Raw genomic sequence first — 16,932 nt, forward strand, 5'->3', positions numbered from 1 at the left:
AGGTTTCAAGGAAAAAAGTAAGAAAAAAGTGCTGGAATGAGAAAAACTTTTTCTACTACCTGATCTGTATTGAAACTAAAGTCACAAAGCACATCCTCACAAGTTTTGAATCAGAAGTTTTAGATTACCATCAGGTATTGTGGTTTACAGATGTCCAAACTCCATCCTTTAATATTTACTTATTACAGTGCTCTTCCAAAGTAAGCTATCTTAAATTCTTCACAGTGGTTTTCTAAGGTAAGTAATGTAATAAGATGTAACATGACATTGTGTTTCCTGACAACATAAAAGGAGATTTCACTTAATTATTTTTCTTCAGTTCTCTCCCACACACATACAAATGCATATATTCTTCCTCCCACATTTTCATAAATGTACCAGGTAGAATTACTACATTAACAAGAAAAAGCAAATAACTAAGTCCTCTGTTTTTCAACTAGATCACCCAGATTCCTGTGCATCACCTTCAGTGTTCTAAAGTATTGTTAGATACTTTACCCCATTAAAATCAATAGGTTTACCACTGATAATACATTTGCAAAAATAAACAACATTCTTCCATTGAGAATCTGTATCACATTATTTATTATCCTGTCTCATTTTCACTGCTACTTGCATGAAAGCAATGACAATTTTGAAAAACTAAGTAGGGTTGTTGTTAGCTGCTACTCAAATAAAACCTTTCTCCTAGAGGCTAAATCATATTTGTGCATTAGATTTTGTCTTTTAGCCCTGCAAAATATCCTAGTTTGTAAAAAACGAAAATTCCACGTAGTCTAAAAATTACCTTTGCCTTCTCCTACAAGGTAAAACAAAGTACAAAAAACTAAAAGTTCAGCTTTGGTAATGACACTAAAATATTCAGGAATGTAAAAAGGAGAGAGAGAGCTAGAACTTAACTTCATGGCTTGCAGTGAAAATGTTTTACAGTAAAAGGTTGTTTTACACTTGGGAATTAATCTGCTCTCTGTTTTTAATGTGTTACATAGTCAGCTCCAGAGCAGTAAAATGGTAATTCTAGTACTGAAAGCATTTTAGTTATTTGTTTTTTCTCCAAAGAACAAATTACCGGTTTTCACCTGGGAAAAGCTCTCAGCTGAAAGACTCGAATTTTCTGTGGATCAGGTTTTGCAAAGCAGCATTCATCCTTAGTTTACCTTTTTTTGTTGTTATTTTCTTAAGAAAAAAAATATTGTTGCTTAAAATTACATCAAAAGGCAATCCTGTAAAGTAAAATCTTTTTTGCAACAGAGAATAAGAAAAAAAATAACAATTTGAACACCTCATTCATATGAGAAGATTCCCTTTTTATAAATAAAAATCTATACATACTTCTAATGTTTATCACATAAGTTCTTTTCTTAAAGCCAATCTGACTGTAGCTAGTGAATTGAATAAATTCACAGTAAGCAGCTGTCACTTCAGTAAACTAATATCCATTAAACAAAATGGTCATAAGCGCATCAATTTAATGTAAATAGCAAGAATGTCATTGAAATAGAAAGTTGTCAGAGGATCAATGTCCCCTGCCTTGAAAATAAACATTGTTGTTTTGACTCAGCACTTATCTAGCAGCAGGAGACCATTATCTTGTGATAACATCCTATCCTATTGACATTATCTGTTAACTAGAGATACTCAGTGAAATATCAGCTTTTTTTCATTTTGGATAAAATGCACACTCACTTTACATCTGCTGCACATAATTATTGGGTATGTGCATTTCCCACAAACCTGAGTGGCTTAAAAAAGTACAGCAGTGATTAAAAAAAACAGTTTACAAAATATACTGCTATTCATATGTCCATTGAATATTCCTACATGAGCAAAAGGTAGTGAAGCCATAAGAATTATGTCTATCTCCACATTACTTTCTGCTACTACCAAATATTTTCCTGGCTATTATTCTGCCATTTACTTGTCACATCAAATTGAGATATGGTTTTTCCTTATCTTAACTACCCCCCTAATATCCATTCCAACTATCATAAAGTCTAGGGTTTTTTTGGCAGAGGAGGGTGGGTAGTGGGGAGTGTTCTTTGTTCTGATGATGCAAGTAAATCGGGTGTGACTAATGCTTTGAATGATAAAGCAAGGATTACTGATCTTAAAATGAAATCTTCCAGCCAGTAAGATATATACACATCCCTTAGAAGTCACTAAATCATTGGAGCACTGTTGGACCTGATGCATTTACTACATCCACTTCCCCTTCACAATTTCATTACTAGCCAATTGAAAGTTCTCTCAGAAAAGGCTACATCACAGAGCCATGCTGACTTATTTATTGCAGTTAACCACACCTGCCTATAGGATTTTGTCCTAGCTCATTCAGTACTATGCAGATTTGAGCTTTTCTGGAATTAACTAACAGTGCAATCTACCAGATTTTGCCTTTTCTTCAAATCACCATGTCTATTTGAGATTTGAGATTTTCTTAAGTTTACACACTCCTTTCTTCTGTCCTTCCCTACTACTTAACCAAATTTTTGATCCACCTTGTTAGCTTTTTCCACTTTATATGGAATTCATAAGCAGTAGTAAGGGTATTAAAAGAAATGTCATTTTAGGAGTATCTTTCAGAACACTGAATTTCCGAAGACTCTAGAACATATGTTCATATTCATGGCAAGTTTTATCAAAAATGCTATGAAGAGGAGTGAAGTAGCATACAGTCCTACACAAATTTTTCACAGGCATAAAAAGATTTCTAATTTTGATGAAAGTTACCTGCAGATTACTGTACTAAACAAAAGGGGAATTAGCAACACAGTAACTGCTTGGAAAATCTATAATGAAATCTCCATTTAGGAGATCTGTTTTTTTATTAACACTCCTGAAGGAAAAAACAATCTAGCTAGCTTCTTACTATTAAAAAATACTAATGAAAGATGTGGCATGTTGTATAAGCTTATTCAACTGTCCCTGATTATTGATTTTATAAAGCGTCCTGTAAAAGTGAGGAGAAAGAAACTACTTGGGTCAGATTCTTAAGCTGAATAACTAAAATTTACTCAAAACCAACATGATAAACTCTCCACTGAGAGATATCCAGAAAACTACTTGCAGAACTCTATATCTCTTCTTCCTTCCTCCAAAGAACAGGACTTTCCTGCCTTTCAAGCCCAGCTGAAATGAGCTATATTGTGATGATCGGAGGTTCCCCATAGCTTAGTGACATTTTATCAATATCACATAACATGAAAGAAGAGGTATAGGCCTACTGGCTGCATCTCACCAACACATCCATGCTTAGACATCTCTTACTTGGACTGATTCAGTTAAAGCTCTCCAAGAATCTTAAAAGAGGGCATGAAAATGGGATAGGGACAAGAATACGAATACTTCCCAGTGTCTGTGAAGGAATGGTACACATTCTGTCTCTTAGAGCCTCCACCAAAGTATTGCTTCTTGGCCAAAATAGAAATCACTGGTAAAAATGAGGTATCCTGTCCATACAGAAATTTCATAGAAAACAACAATTCAAATTTTTCTTTTCTTTAGTGGAGTTCTCCTTGCTGATCAACTCTTATAACAATTTTCACACCCCATCCAAATAATACATAGTGTGTAAATTCTGAATGAAGCTGAATCTTCCTCATTGGAGCTTAAATACTGAATTACAGTACATTTTAAGAATGCCAAAGCAACTGATTCTGTTTCACCAAAAAAAAAAAAAAAAGTTTTATCTTATAAAGGCAAGGGAAAAAGGGTGGGTGGGTGATACTAGAACTGACCCACACTTGATAGTTATACTGCCCTGTTCCAGTGTATCCACTTCTCTCAGCAATGCACTGAGGAAATCAACAAAAGTGAGTGATAAATAAATGTGAGAAGAGCATTTAGATCTTTCCCATTTCACAGAATAACAGAGGGTCTAGAAATGGTAAATTTCCACTGTCCCACACATTAGGATACTTTAAGACTGTAAAAGCTAATTTATTCATTCCTCATGGATCTTACTACCTCAAAGGTATGAAAGAGAAGGAGAAAAATGTAGATTAAATCTATTGCAATTGCATATATGCAAGAAATTAGGGGTAAATTGTATTTGCCATTTGAAAGAGCACACAGTAGCAGCTGCAGATAAGTACGAAAAATAGTCCTTGGCTGTTTTTTGCTGAGTATCTCAGAGCTCACAGCAAAGTTTAGCCAGTGAGTAGTTGTTAACAAGTGCTAATATACTTAGAGAGGTCATGGTTGTATCTTTGGTGCATATAGGGTTTTCATTGCTATTGTTATTTTGTAAAATTATTAGAGCATTATATACTTTAAAAAAAATTTAAAAAAAAAAAAAACAACTGAAAGAAGGAATAAAGACAGAAGTATATATTGCACATATTGGGATTGTAGAGAAAGATTCCTGTAAAAATACTGACATTTGTGTTTGGATGAGAAAGTAAAGGGAAGAAAAAAAAAAATGTTTTGGAGTTACTAGGGTTCATGGTGGGCTCTGAACAAGATTTTTTAATCATGTTATGCTTCCCTCCCAGAGTAATTGCTTCTCAGGAAGCCCAGTTCTACAACAGTCAGTGGTTAAAAGCCTTGGCAATTCATTTGGCTGCAAATATTTTCTGTAGTCTGTTCAGACCAGGGATTTCAGCCAGCACTTTCCACATGAGGTTAATGTCTTTGCCAAATAGGTTGCTACCTACTTAGAGACAGGTATCTCAAAATCTTTCTTGGATTTGTTCTATTCTGTCAAATTAAAAATGTATTTAGCCACATCAAGGGGAAGCCTGAGTTTGTATCACAGTGATTGGAGTACTTTAAGATGTAAGAAATTGAAGTATTTGTTCAATGGAGGTTTGATTAGTTATTCAAAATGGAACAACCCCAAACAGGGAAATGTATCCCTGGAAACAGCGCATGGCAGCACTCAAATGATTGAAGTCTGTAATTAGGATGAATTGAAACAAATTCAGGTAACATCATCCACAGTAAATGCTCTCACTCTGAGTATTTCCTATTTTTGTGTACACATATGGTTCTCCCTGTTTTTTTATGAATGACTTTGAAAGGTCACATTTTGACATTTAAAAGGAACCAAAACAAAGAAAATTCCTCAGCTTATAATCAAGCTCCATTAGTTCCTAAAATCTGCCATAGCTCCAAACCACACTTTCTCAACAGCAAAACTCTCCATCCTGTTTCAGCAAGTTTACGATTTCAGTGGTTCTGCAACATTTCTGTTCAGTAATCAATCACAATTACTAGCTATATACAATAAACATAGCAGAAGAGATTAATATGGGACAACCAGGAGTAGCATGCTAATTAGCGATATGCTGAAACAGCATTTGCACATGGCTCACTGAAACTGTGATTTTTCCATTGGCACAATAGTTTCACACCAAGTACTCCACCTTACAAATGATACACCACTTTATTAACTGGCCTTTTATATCAACATGGTCTGGGAGTCTGGTTTGCCCATCAAGTTTGATTAACTTTATTCTTCGTATTATATGCAGCCTTTCACCACGTTTCTTAAATATCACTAGATACTTACAACTTAGAAATTCAAACGAGGAGATGGTGTGATTATTATTCCTAATAAGGTAGGATGCACAGTCAAATCCAAGTAGCCTTCTGTTATACTTTATATTAATCATCTCTTCCTCCACTATCAGGACATTTTGAAACATATTTTAGGGAACATTGAATCATTCTTGAGAAAGAAGATCAGAACAACAGTAAATAATCAAAACTCCAGGATCAGTGGCAAATCTTAACCTCTGTCACCCCAGGAAACACTGACAACAATATCCAGTGATGCAAATAAAGTTGAGTATGTGTGGGCTTTTTTTAATTAATCATTTCCCAGGAAAGAAAAAAAAAAAAAAAAAGCTGATCTTGAAATAATTAAATGGAACAGCACCAGACAAGTAGCTGCATCCCAAAGGCCTTTGTAGAATAAAGAATCAAATACTAATAGCTCAATGGCTACATAAGCAAAATAGTGACCCTTATGCAATCAATAGTTACATACACTATAACATTTTCCTTGAAATAAGCGATAATGTCCTGAATTTCTCAAATGTATCAAAAGAGTGCCAGAGCTGTCTTGCGGCAGGACTTCACACAGTATCTGCAGGATTGGTACTGTTGGATTATGTCCTAAACTGTGCTATGTTATTCCATTTTGCACTTCCACCAATTACACTAATAGGTTATATTCATGACGGTGAATTTGAGCTCAGGTCTTTGTTGTCCTTGATGTTCCTAAAAGAATATGCTCTACCAAATGAACAACTCCTGTTTGAAACATTACAGGAGACACAAGAATTATTGATAATAAATAAAATTATTTTATAGAAGCTCTTTCAAAATGAATTTATTTTTGTAAAAAAAAAAAAAAATTGTGTTGGATCAAAAGTGTGCTCTAAGTAATATTTTCATCTGTTGAATCAAGGTAGATGGAAAGAAGATTCTTACTATTTTTAATTCCTCTCCTAGGATTCCCTTCTTTTTTCCCTTCAGAAAAAGAAAAACTCAGAACTCATTTTTACTACTTACCCTGCCCATCTTTTGTAGGTGAAGTGGTAGAGGGAGAGATTTCCCCTGAAATTAAAAACAAGGGAAAAATAAAAATATTGAAAAAAAAATCAAAATCTAAACAGTAACATTCTATTTATATTCTACATTTTTAGTTGAAAGTATATCAGCCTTCTCTACAGGAAAGATATAAATGAAGAAAATTCAGCTACTGAGTCTAAAATAACCCTGCTATTTCATATTAATGAAACAAAACATACTAACTTTAAGTACCATGGTGAAAGGGTGCTGGACACTATAGGCATGGTTCATCATTCATTGATACTAAATATATGTATTGTCTGAACCACGGGCAGAATAAACGTGACCTGGATCAAGTGCAAACACACAATTACATAGTTTTCCAGCCACCCACACAACAAGTAATACAATACTTATGCCAAATCTATGCCTGCTGTGGGAGTACAGATGCTAAATGACTGAACAAGAACTGCTGAGACAGCAGAGTGAGCTGGTACTGTTTCTGTGCTTTGCTTTTGAGCAATTTTTCATTTCATGTTCTCTACTCACAAGCCAGATCTACCATTTCACAGAGCCACAGCCTGAGGCACTTTGCTCCTCACATCAGATAGCACACACATAATCACTAAATTATTACTCTTCAGCATCTACCAAGATGGTCATCTTTGGAGAGTAGAGATATCTGGTCCTAGGGCACCATTCAGTGTCTCACTCTTTTTACTGTGGCTGTTAATAAGGGGCACTTACAATCAGTTCTGACAGAGATTTTTGAGCTACTGATGCCCATCAACTGGAAAGTGGACTGGAAGCAAAGCAGCTGACAGAATTCAAGCAGCAGTTTGTTAGTAGATGTCTTTCAGAATCTAATTTCATTCCAAGGTCATCTTGGCCCCTTCTAATATTCCTCCTATACTATTTACAAACCAAAAGCCTTGTACAAGTTTGTTCAGTGTGCTGTGGTCATCTGTAGTAGTAACTGCCCTTTTTCATCAAACTGAATGCAAAAATTAACCTACTTCCTTGCAATACTACCATCTCCCTCATCTTTCCCTAAAAAAAGAAACAAGCTTTTCTAGTGATAGAATTAATTGGAAATAAATCATACAATTTCTTAGTACATTTAAACACAAATGCAAGACTTGGCCTTCTGCTGAGTAGCCAGACTGTAGGCAATTTCTTGTATATGAGCAAACTTATTCGAAGGGTCCTTCTTCATGGTTTGCAGTGCATGAAATACACAGTTTCAGCAGCTCTCTACCTGATACAGAATTTGAGCAATAGTTCATGGATTAAAGTTTCTTCAATTCATTATTTGTACTCAGAAATACCCAGTCATTCCCAGAATGTGTCTGCCTACTGAACTATAAGCACAACCATCAGGGCATTCTAAAAAGATAAGCTAAATACAAAAGAAAATACAGAAAATGGCTTCAGTTGTATAATATTAGGCTCTTATCAGAATTGGAGGTATAAATTCATCTCTTCTAAATTTTAAGTGCTGAAGAGTAAAAAATATATTACTACTGTAGCTATAGCATTTCTGTAATACTGCATTAGTTTTCATATAATTTCATATAATTTTCATACAGCAGTCACCAGACGTCTGCTTAAGCAGCTGTTATAATTATTTTTTCCTGAGAAACATACATCAACTACAACAGATGACCTTTTGAAAATGCCTGAACAGAAATAAACTGAGGAGTGATTTCAAAGTACACAGCCTCTAAGGCTTAAAGATTCGCTGTTTTACCTGCCAAACTCATGATTTTAGCTGCCAAACTTATGATGGGCAAATCCTACTTAATGGCTAACTCCCGTCTATATTTCCACAATGTCAGCAAAGCACAAAAAAGCATCCATTCCCTTGAGAAAGTAGGGACAAGGTCCATTTATCATCAGAGTCATAAAAAACACCTTGAGTAAAGAAAACCAAAATAGTAACACTAAAGTAGATCAACTTAGTAGTCTGATTCTGCCCTATAACTATTCTCAGCATGAAATGATGGGAACTCAAAGCAACACATTATTTCCTGAACTGAAGATGACTTTTCCAAAACTCCTTCATTAGTCTTCAAGACAAGAGAAACAATATTTCCTTTGTCTATTTTTTTCAGAAACAAGACTACTGAAATACAGACCATGAAATACAGACCATGAAGTTTATTTTCAGTTTACTCCTCTCAAGAGGTTCTGGATGTCACGCTAAAAGAGTATCAGAGATTTTTTCAAAGATGAAGAGTTACCCCCTTATTCAGTGAATACCTAACACCTAATTGTTTATAAGATATATGTTGAACATATATTTTAATAGATTTTTTTTCTGTTTTTATAGTTGAATTATACATTGTGCTCTTAGTAGTTTGGTGGTGGTTGTTGTTGTTGTTGTTGTTGTTTCTCAGCCACAAGAGCATCTATTAGCTATGGTGTTACTAGTTGTTTTATTGCCCAAAGCATTCAAAAGTGCTCTGGCCTGTATTAAAAAATTTAAAAGTCTGAATTAATTTAATACAAATTGATTGAGTCACACAAAGGTTTTGAAAATCACAGTCTCCTTACCAGTTTAGGAGTCTACCTTTAGTCAGAGAGGATGTAAAACAATTACAAAAATACAATGAATAACAGAGAGTGATGAAATTAATTAAGGTTTGTTGAATGTTGAGATATATATAAGGATAAAACATATAAGGAAAATGTTTTTTTTTACAGTAAGGACAGTGAAGCACTGGAACAGATTGTCCAGAGATATTGTGGATGCCCCATCTCTGAAGGCACTCAAAGTCAATCTGGACCAGGTTATGAGAAGCTGGATTCAGCTGTAGGGGTTTCTGTTCATTTGCAGAGGAGCTGGACTAGGTGGCCTTTAAGGGTCCAATAATTCTCTGATATATGCAGAAGACAGTTGACACTTTTCTACCACAAAGATATTGCTGAAGTTTAAAAGTAAGTGGACAACCAGGGTTTCAGTATTACTAGCACATTTCACAGAGAATATTCTCTTCCTTTGTCCATCCAACAATGGGAAAGATTAAAAGGAAATATTTTTCAATTCTGGAATAATATTTATGATCATAACCATGGAGATATAAATGCTATTTTGACTCAGAGAAGCCAGGAGATTTAGGGCTAGAGATACTGTCTACAGTATAGGAAATGGAGATTCAATCTCCTGATGGAAAACCAAAATAGGCACTTGATTTAAGTTTCCTGCATTACCACTAAACTGGAAGCATAAGTAATAAGGGATATCACTGTATCTGTGTTAATTTATTCATGAAAATCACTCTGAAGGCATTCAATCAACAAAGGTAACTGATCACATGGGAGTGAGCAAATCATTTCTAATTCAGGATTAATGGCAGACAGCCCCACTTTTTTTCCCAAAAATATAAAGAGACGTCTGCAGTCTCACAGACAGTACCTATTTACCAACTTGGATATGAAATTTGGAACTAGATCTAATTAAAAATATGCACTGTTCAAAAATATAAACTTGTCTTTGAGTACGTGCATTGCACTGACAGCACTGTGAGCTGGATGTCACATTTAAAATAGCTTTAGATATTTCACTTGGCACTAGATTTTACACAGCTATATTTCTATAAAAATAAGATGTTTTCAAATATTTTTATAAAGATTTTATTGCTATGATAGAATTTCTGTAACCTGCACCACGTCTTTACTATCTTGAGGAAGAGCGCTATAAAACTGCTGGCTTTAAAAATCAATTTATTCTGAAGTCATTCTCCACTGTCAATTACAACCTTGCTCACTGCTACCTTAAGTTTAGTACTTGCATTTCTCTAGGAGTTCCTGAAAATGCTTTTTTTTTTTTTTTTCCATTCTCAATTATAGGTTTCAGAAAGAAAACTACGCTGACAAACTGACACTAGAGGGACCTTTCAGCAAGTTATCCCAGAAAGGGTCAGCTTTAGTCTCTGAAGTACTTAGAAATGTATTGCACATGCCTCTGCCATCATAATAACTGAGAACACTGCTCCTGGGTATAAAATCCATGGTCTTCTCTGATATTAGTCTTCATAGTGCTCAAAACATTGTATATTGAATGCCATTTATGATGTACCAGTTGGAAATGGAAGAATCAGGAATAGTAGGTGTTGAGGGTCTTACAAAACCAACAAGCCTCTTCACCCCTCCCCCTCAAAAAAACAACCCACATCACACCTCACACATCCACAGACAAAATGGAATATATAAAATCTAAAAATGTAGTATTCTACCAAGGTGGTATTTACAGAACTCCAGTGATAATAGGTAGGAAGATGACAAAGATCTGTACTAGATAGAAAGAAAAAGCTTTTTCACATTGTGTAACATCAGCTGCAGTACTCTTCATTGGAGGTCGAAGCCTTTCAGCCATCACAAAATTTTTGCAGTTGATGAAGGTGATACGCATAGAAAAGCCTACATTCAGCAGTTCATCCTTGCACAATTTTCCAATCACTCTAAGAAATATGTCAGCCCACATCTAGCCAGAAAAATAAAAGATAATATACCTATATCTCAAGATTTATCTTGCAAGCCTGTAATAGGACTAGCATTTATAGGAAGATCCTCAGTCCTATAGTTCAGTGCCCTCTTTGCTTTGCAGAAAGCCCTGTCTGCAACAAATACCTCTTTTCCTCCATTCCCCCTCTCTATGTCAAACCTGAGAAAATTTCCAGGAAAGATTTTCAATAAAACTTCAACATCTGTTTCCCCTTTTCTCTGTTTAGCATGCCTCCACACAAGACTAGCTGTACATTGGGCTGCAAAGTTGAGCTCACTTGTTAGTATTTTGTTGACAAAGGCATAATAAATAGTTTAGAGGAATTTGTTTAAGAAGTAATGTACACATTTAATTTTCATACTCAAATACTATGCTTCTGAAAAAGTCATTCCAAAGATTTCAGATTGTCTCCAGAATAGTAAATGACATCAAACTTGTAAAGAGTATCAGCTTTGCATTTGTCATGAAAGACAAACTGAGGCATAAACCAACAAAAAAAAAAAAAAAAAAAAAAAAAAAAAAAAAAGAAAAAAAAAAGAGGCAAATGAAGGAGAATCTACTTCCTGCAGACTCCTGTTGGGGAGATTTGTGTTTTTCTTTTTTTTTAGGGGGATGGGCAATTTGCAACATATGTGAAGACAGAATATAAGTCCAAAAGGCTACTCCCTTAAAATTTTTAATTCTTACCTGTGTTGTGTGGTGCAGTGTTCCATGATGCTCAACAGTATAAGTGAATTTTCACTCAGTTGTTATGAGCATGAGTCCACAGCATCCAGAGGTTTATTTCTTCTTTCAGAGCTTAAGTCACAACAGGAAAAGAAAATTCTGATACTGAATTGTTCCAGCTCATATTTATTTTTGTTCTCAAAGTATTCCAAACTATTACATATTTTTATAATGTAGAAAAGCAAATAAGCAAGAGAAAACCAGCTAAGAAAAAAATATGCCATAGGGAAAAAAAAAATAAAAGATTAAATTAGAAAAAACAACTACTACAAACTGAATTACTAACTGACTTTAATAATACAACTTAATGACTCTGAAAAGATCATTGCAGTTAATAGACTTTATGTAAAGAATTAAGCAAAGTAGTTGTCTCATGTTTCATCTGCTTAGCACTAGAACCCAAGATCAAACATTCTTCCTACCTAGCATTTTTTCCCTTGAGAAATTTATGTGGCAAGAGAAATGAAAGCAGAGAGGCCTGAAAAGAAACTATGTGTTAGCAATTATAATATTTCTCTCTATGTCACTGTTTTATTTGGTGAAGGCTTGTGGATAGAAAGGTAAGCAAGGAAAAACACAAGCTGTTCTACTACAGGCACCACCTGAAGAGGCAGAGAAATCAGTGAATACATAGCAGTAAAGAGAAAAAGGAAATTATGTCTCTGACAAAATTTCGATATGATTGTCTTCCTGTTACTTATGATGGAGAAAAAAAAAGAAGAAAAAAAAATGTGAACTGATGCAACTTATAAGGCAGTGACTTTCAATAGTCATAGTTAATTAAGCATGTCTTTATGAAAGAATTTTCTTAGAGAATTCTCTTACTCAACAAATCAACAGAGATGCATTCTTGGCCCCAACAAATTTTAAAGTAATTAAGAACCTCAAGTTGCAGTGCTCAAGCAACCTGAGCCCATCACAGATCCAGTGCACCCTTTTACTTTCCGACAAAAAAAAACGCTCTTTTCTATGTGAGTGCAAGAAAGGAGAGCAGAGTATGGAACCAATATGTGTAAGTGCAAAAATTTTAATTATACAGATAGAAAAAGATCAAGTTGTGGCCCATTGACCCTGGATATGTAACAATGCCGTTCAGAATTGCCCATTACTGTTGACAACCTTACTTCCAAAAATACAACTAACATTTCCAGAGGTCTCTTTTGTAGAAGTAATTACATTAACTTTCATATTCTGGATTCTCTTACTATTTATTAACTATCTACTGCCTGACACTTTTTGAATAGAGGCTGTTGTGGGATTCCACTGTGCTGTGGAAGTCTTTCCTCTGCTGTTCACAATAATGTACATTGACATGAGGCAGGGGCAGATGCTTCCAAAAACTCCATACCTGGAGAATCCAAAACACAGCACAGAGGCGAGGCTGACAAATCAGTAGTTTCCTGGGTTGTCCTTTCTACCTGTCTTAAAAATGGCTGTGGCATTACCTTTTCCCAGTCACAATGGACTTCACCTGACTAGCGTGACTTTTCAAGTATCATTGGTTGAGGCTTGATGACTACATCAGCTAATATCCTCAGGACTCTGGGATGCATATTGTCAGGGCCCATAGGTTTGTGGATGTTCAGGTTCCTCAGGAGGTCACAAACCTGATCTTTGCTTACAGCAAAGGTCATTGTTGACTCATTCCCCACCTTCCAAACCATCCACTCCAGGGGTGTGTGAAGAACAGTGGCCAGTGAAGACTCAGGCACAAGATTTATTGAGTACCTCAGCTTTCTCCTTGTCATTTATTACTAGTCTGCCTGTACAGTCTCACAGTCTGCTCACAGGAGGGTACATCTTCTTGGACTTTCTTTTTCTGGTTGACACACCTGTAAAAGCCTTTCTTGTTCTTCACACTTCTTGCCAAATTCAGTTCCCACTCGGCCTTGGCCTTCCCTACAGCAGCATCCCTGTACTCTTCCTGGGGTACCTGTCAGTGCTTCCACTGCCTGTGCATATCCTTTTTGTTCTCCAGTTCTGGTCCTGCTTCAGTGATGCCAGTCCCTTCCTGACTTCCTTTACCTGGTGATGGATAGCTCTTGTGCCCTAAGGAAACTTCCACAAAAATATGTCAGTGCTGCTTTGCTCACTTTTCCTTGAGGGCAGATTCACAGGGAGGTTGTTGGCTAACTCCTTGAAGAGATGGAAGATGGCTTTCCTGAAATGTAGCATCCTGATTTTACTCTTTATCTGTCCCATATACCCCAGGAGTATTTCATGCTCGCTATAGCCAAGTCAGCATCCAATCCTGATATCACTATGTCACATTTCAGCCTGGTTTCCTTGACAAGGGGGTGAAAAGACTCACTAATCCAAACCCCAGGAAAGACTGGCAGGGGGAAGAGTTAAGGAAAAGACAAGGAGATAGGCCTGGATGAGGAAAACAGTGGCAATGAGATAAAGGGGGGGAAGAAAAAAAAAAAACTCACAGTGCGCTGAATGATGTTATGATGTGGAATACCAATGAAAAACCATGAAACACTAATCAGTCCACAATGACTCCAGTACAGACTGCTCCTTAGTGGGATGTCTACTACTGGCCTCAAGAAGTTATCTTTCATGCATTCCATGAGCCTCCTGGTTTGCCTAAGGCTCACCATGCTACTTTTCCAGCAGCTGTCAGGGCAGCCAAAGATGCAGAAAGTCCCTTGAAGTTCCGTGTGTCTCTGAATTTTAACTCTTTTTTTCTCCATTCATAACCTTAAGCAAAAGCAAATCTTTCAAAAATTGTTAAAATAACAAATGTTTACCATTATAGTTTGTCTGGCCAAATAATGAATTGTATGAAAATGATGGTGTATACCATTTCTCAAGAGAATCATCCAGATTATGTATATGTATCAGTGGAAAAAGTTCTATTTTATTCTTCATTTGTAAATGACAAAATCTAGTCACAATAAAATAAGTAACTCAGTAATAAGATCAGATTTATTTCTCAGTTGTTTTTGTTTGTTTGTTTTGATATTTTTCAGCCACTGTGACAGCTGGCTTACAGTCTCCACATCTAAAAGCAAACCTGAGCTTTGAGATTGTTCTGTAGACAGTAACTTCCAGCCTCACCACATATACATCCCATACGCTTGGGAGAAGCACCCAACTCCAAAAACAGTAACAGCGTCCTAAACCGCATCCTCCTAAACAGAAACATCAGTCATGCTTTTCAAATAGATGGTCCTACGTGCTCTTTGTGAAGGTGCTCTCACTGGGAAAAGGAGACAATCTCAAAGTTCAGTACCCTGAGAGGATGAAGCCTCGAATAACACTGTTTAGAGCAAGTTTTTTTTAAGTGGGAAAATCTATATATTACTGTAAAACTTACTGCCATTAGGTTCCTACATATGTTGGTGCTGTCATGAGCTATGCTTCTAAAAAGCTACAGCTGTCTATAAAGGCTGGCAATCATTTTCATTTCAGTGAATGCTCTGGGGAAAAAAAATATATACTCTCTGATGGAGCTTTATTTTTGTTCTTACTTTGTTGTTCTTAATTTAAAATGAGAGTCATTTCAACAGAAAATATCTGATTGCTCTTTGAATGCTGAGAAACATAACAGAACAGATTAGCGGGGTGGTTTGCTGGTACTGATGCCTGTTGCTGGAATCTGTTGTCATGAAAGTGTTTTCAAAAAGCAAGTAGAATCTGTCAAGTCCTCAGCATTAGTCTCTTCCTCTCTAACAGTATTTCCACAGATTAATTAATTCAAATGTCATTCTCTTATAGCTGCATGCACTCTACAGAAGAGTACTTGGTAGCTGCTGTGTGTTTTAGATCAAACAAAGCACTGCAGGGATACAATCATAGCTCCCGTAAATTACTATTGCAGTGGAATGCTACAAAATAGCTTTCCCAGATGTATTCTGGAAGGAAAAAAAAAACAAAAAACAAAAAAAAAAAAAAAAAAAAAAAAAACCATATTTTTAGAGCAAAAGATTTGCCATGGCCCTTTCATCACCTCTAATGGCAATCTGTAGTTCCTTTCCACATGCATTCTGAAGACAAAAGACCTTTCAGATGGGACTCCCACTTGGAACATTATACCTAGAAGAAAACACTTGGTGTCAGAGCATTCACACCTATCAGTCATGTACAAGGCACGTACTTTATATATTTTCTTGAGCAGCTTACAGGGTTCATTCGCAGCAGTGACCCTTGAAAATCATAACCAAAATTAATCCCCACATTCTAACCATCTAAAAAGCATTCAATAGCATAAAAAAATTTCTTCTTACTCTCTTCAGGTGAATCCACATGCACTTCCATAGAACCAAAGTGGGTATTCTCCCTTAGGCAACTGCACAGCAGAGGAATAACATGGCTGTGCTGAACTGTTTGAACAAAAATGCCAGGGAACAATTCATTATGCTCAAATGCTGCAAGTGGCTTCACACAACATTTCTGTTCCTTATTGACTTTGAGTCTTTCTTCTCTCTCATCACTGGTTTTTCTTGCTGTAATATCCATCCTCCAAGAAATATGAGCATGGTCTCATTTTTTATTTATTTATTTATTTTCTTTCTAATCCTTGTCATGAATTCTAAATCCATGGTTCTAAAAATTCCCTTCCAAACCATGTAATGATTTTCTCTTTACATTTTCTCCTGCTATGATTAGAGTGCAAATAAATTGTCCACTGGCATCTAAGAGTAAAAGACACCAAGCATAAAACCTGCATGTGTAAATCAGTCAACATATGAACAAGTAGCAAATTTGCACTGAAAACCCCATTCATATTTAAACCTCATATAAAGCATGTTGGAATATTAGATTTATTTCAACAAAAAACCTTCCTTGTACAATATAATTACTGTAGAAGCCAGAGGGATAAAAAGTCTTCTGAATTCTTCCTATTCTCTGAGAAACCACCAAACTAATAGTTAAAAGGGGTTGAGCGTTTTCTAGGCTAATATAGGGAAGCATTATGACAATCCTGCTCCTGAGCTTCTCCGAGCTAAAATCAGCTTGGGTATATTAAAATAATGTCACATAATTTTCCTCATGAAACTATCATTTCACTGTTACCTGGAGGGATACTCTAAGATACACTATAGTACTATAAATGTAAATATTCTGTACACCAAGTGTTCTGTGAGGATGGAAACTTAATGATGTTTATTATACAACATCACTGTTGGAGTCTGGTTTGTATTAGCATTTCTGTGATAACCCAACCCACTGTT

At 35.8% G+C, this 16,932-nt stretch overlaps 1 long non-coding RNA gene across 1 annotated transcript in view; it reads right to left on the reverse strand.

The window, feature by feature from the left end:
* Positions 1-11,809, reverse strand: part of LOC107313890 — a 61,414-nt gene extending 49,605 nt beyond the window's left edge. The window contains exons 1-2 of the long non-coding RNA XR_001555247.2: positions 11,714-11,809; positions 6,520-6,564 (exon numbers count right to left, since the gene is read on the reverse strand). This is a non-coding gene — a long non-coding RNA (uncharacterized LOC107313890). The remainder of the gene's footprint in view (positions 1-6,519; positions 6,565-11,713) is intronic.
* Positions 11,810-16,932: the final 5,123 nt, after the last annotated feature.

This window comes from Coturnix japonica, chromosome 4 (genome assembly GCF_001577835.2).
Source record: "Coturnix japonica isolate 7356 chromosome 4, Coturnix japonica 2.1, whole genome shotgun sequence".
NCBI lineage: Eukaryota > Metazoa > Chordata > Aves > Galliformes > Phasianidae > Coturnix > Coturnix japonica.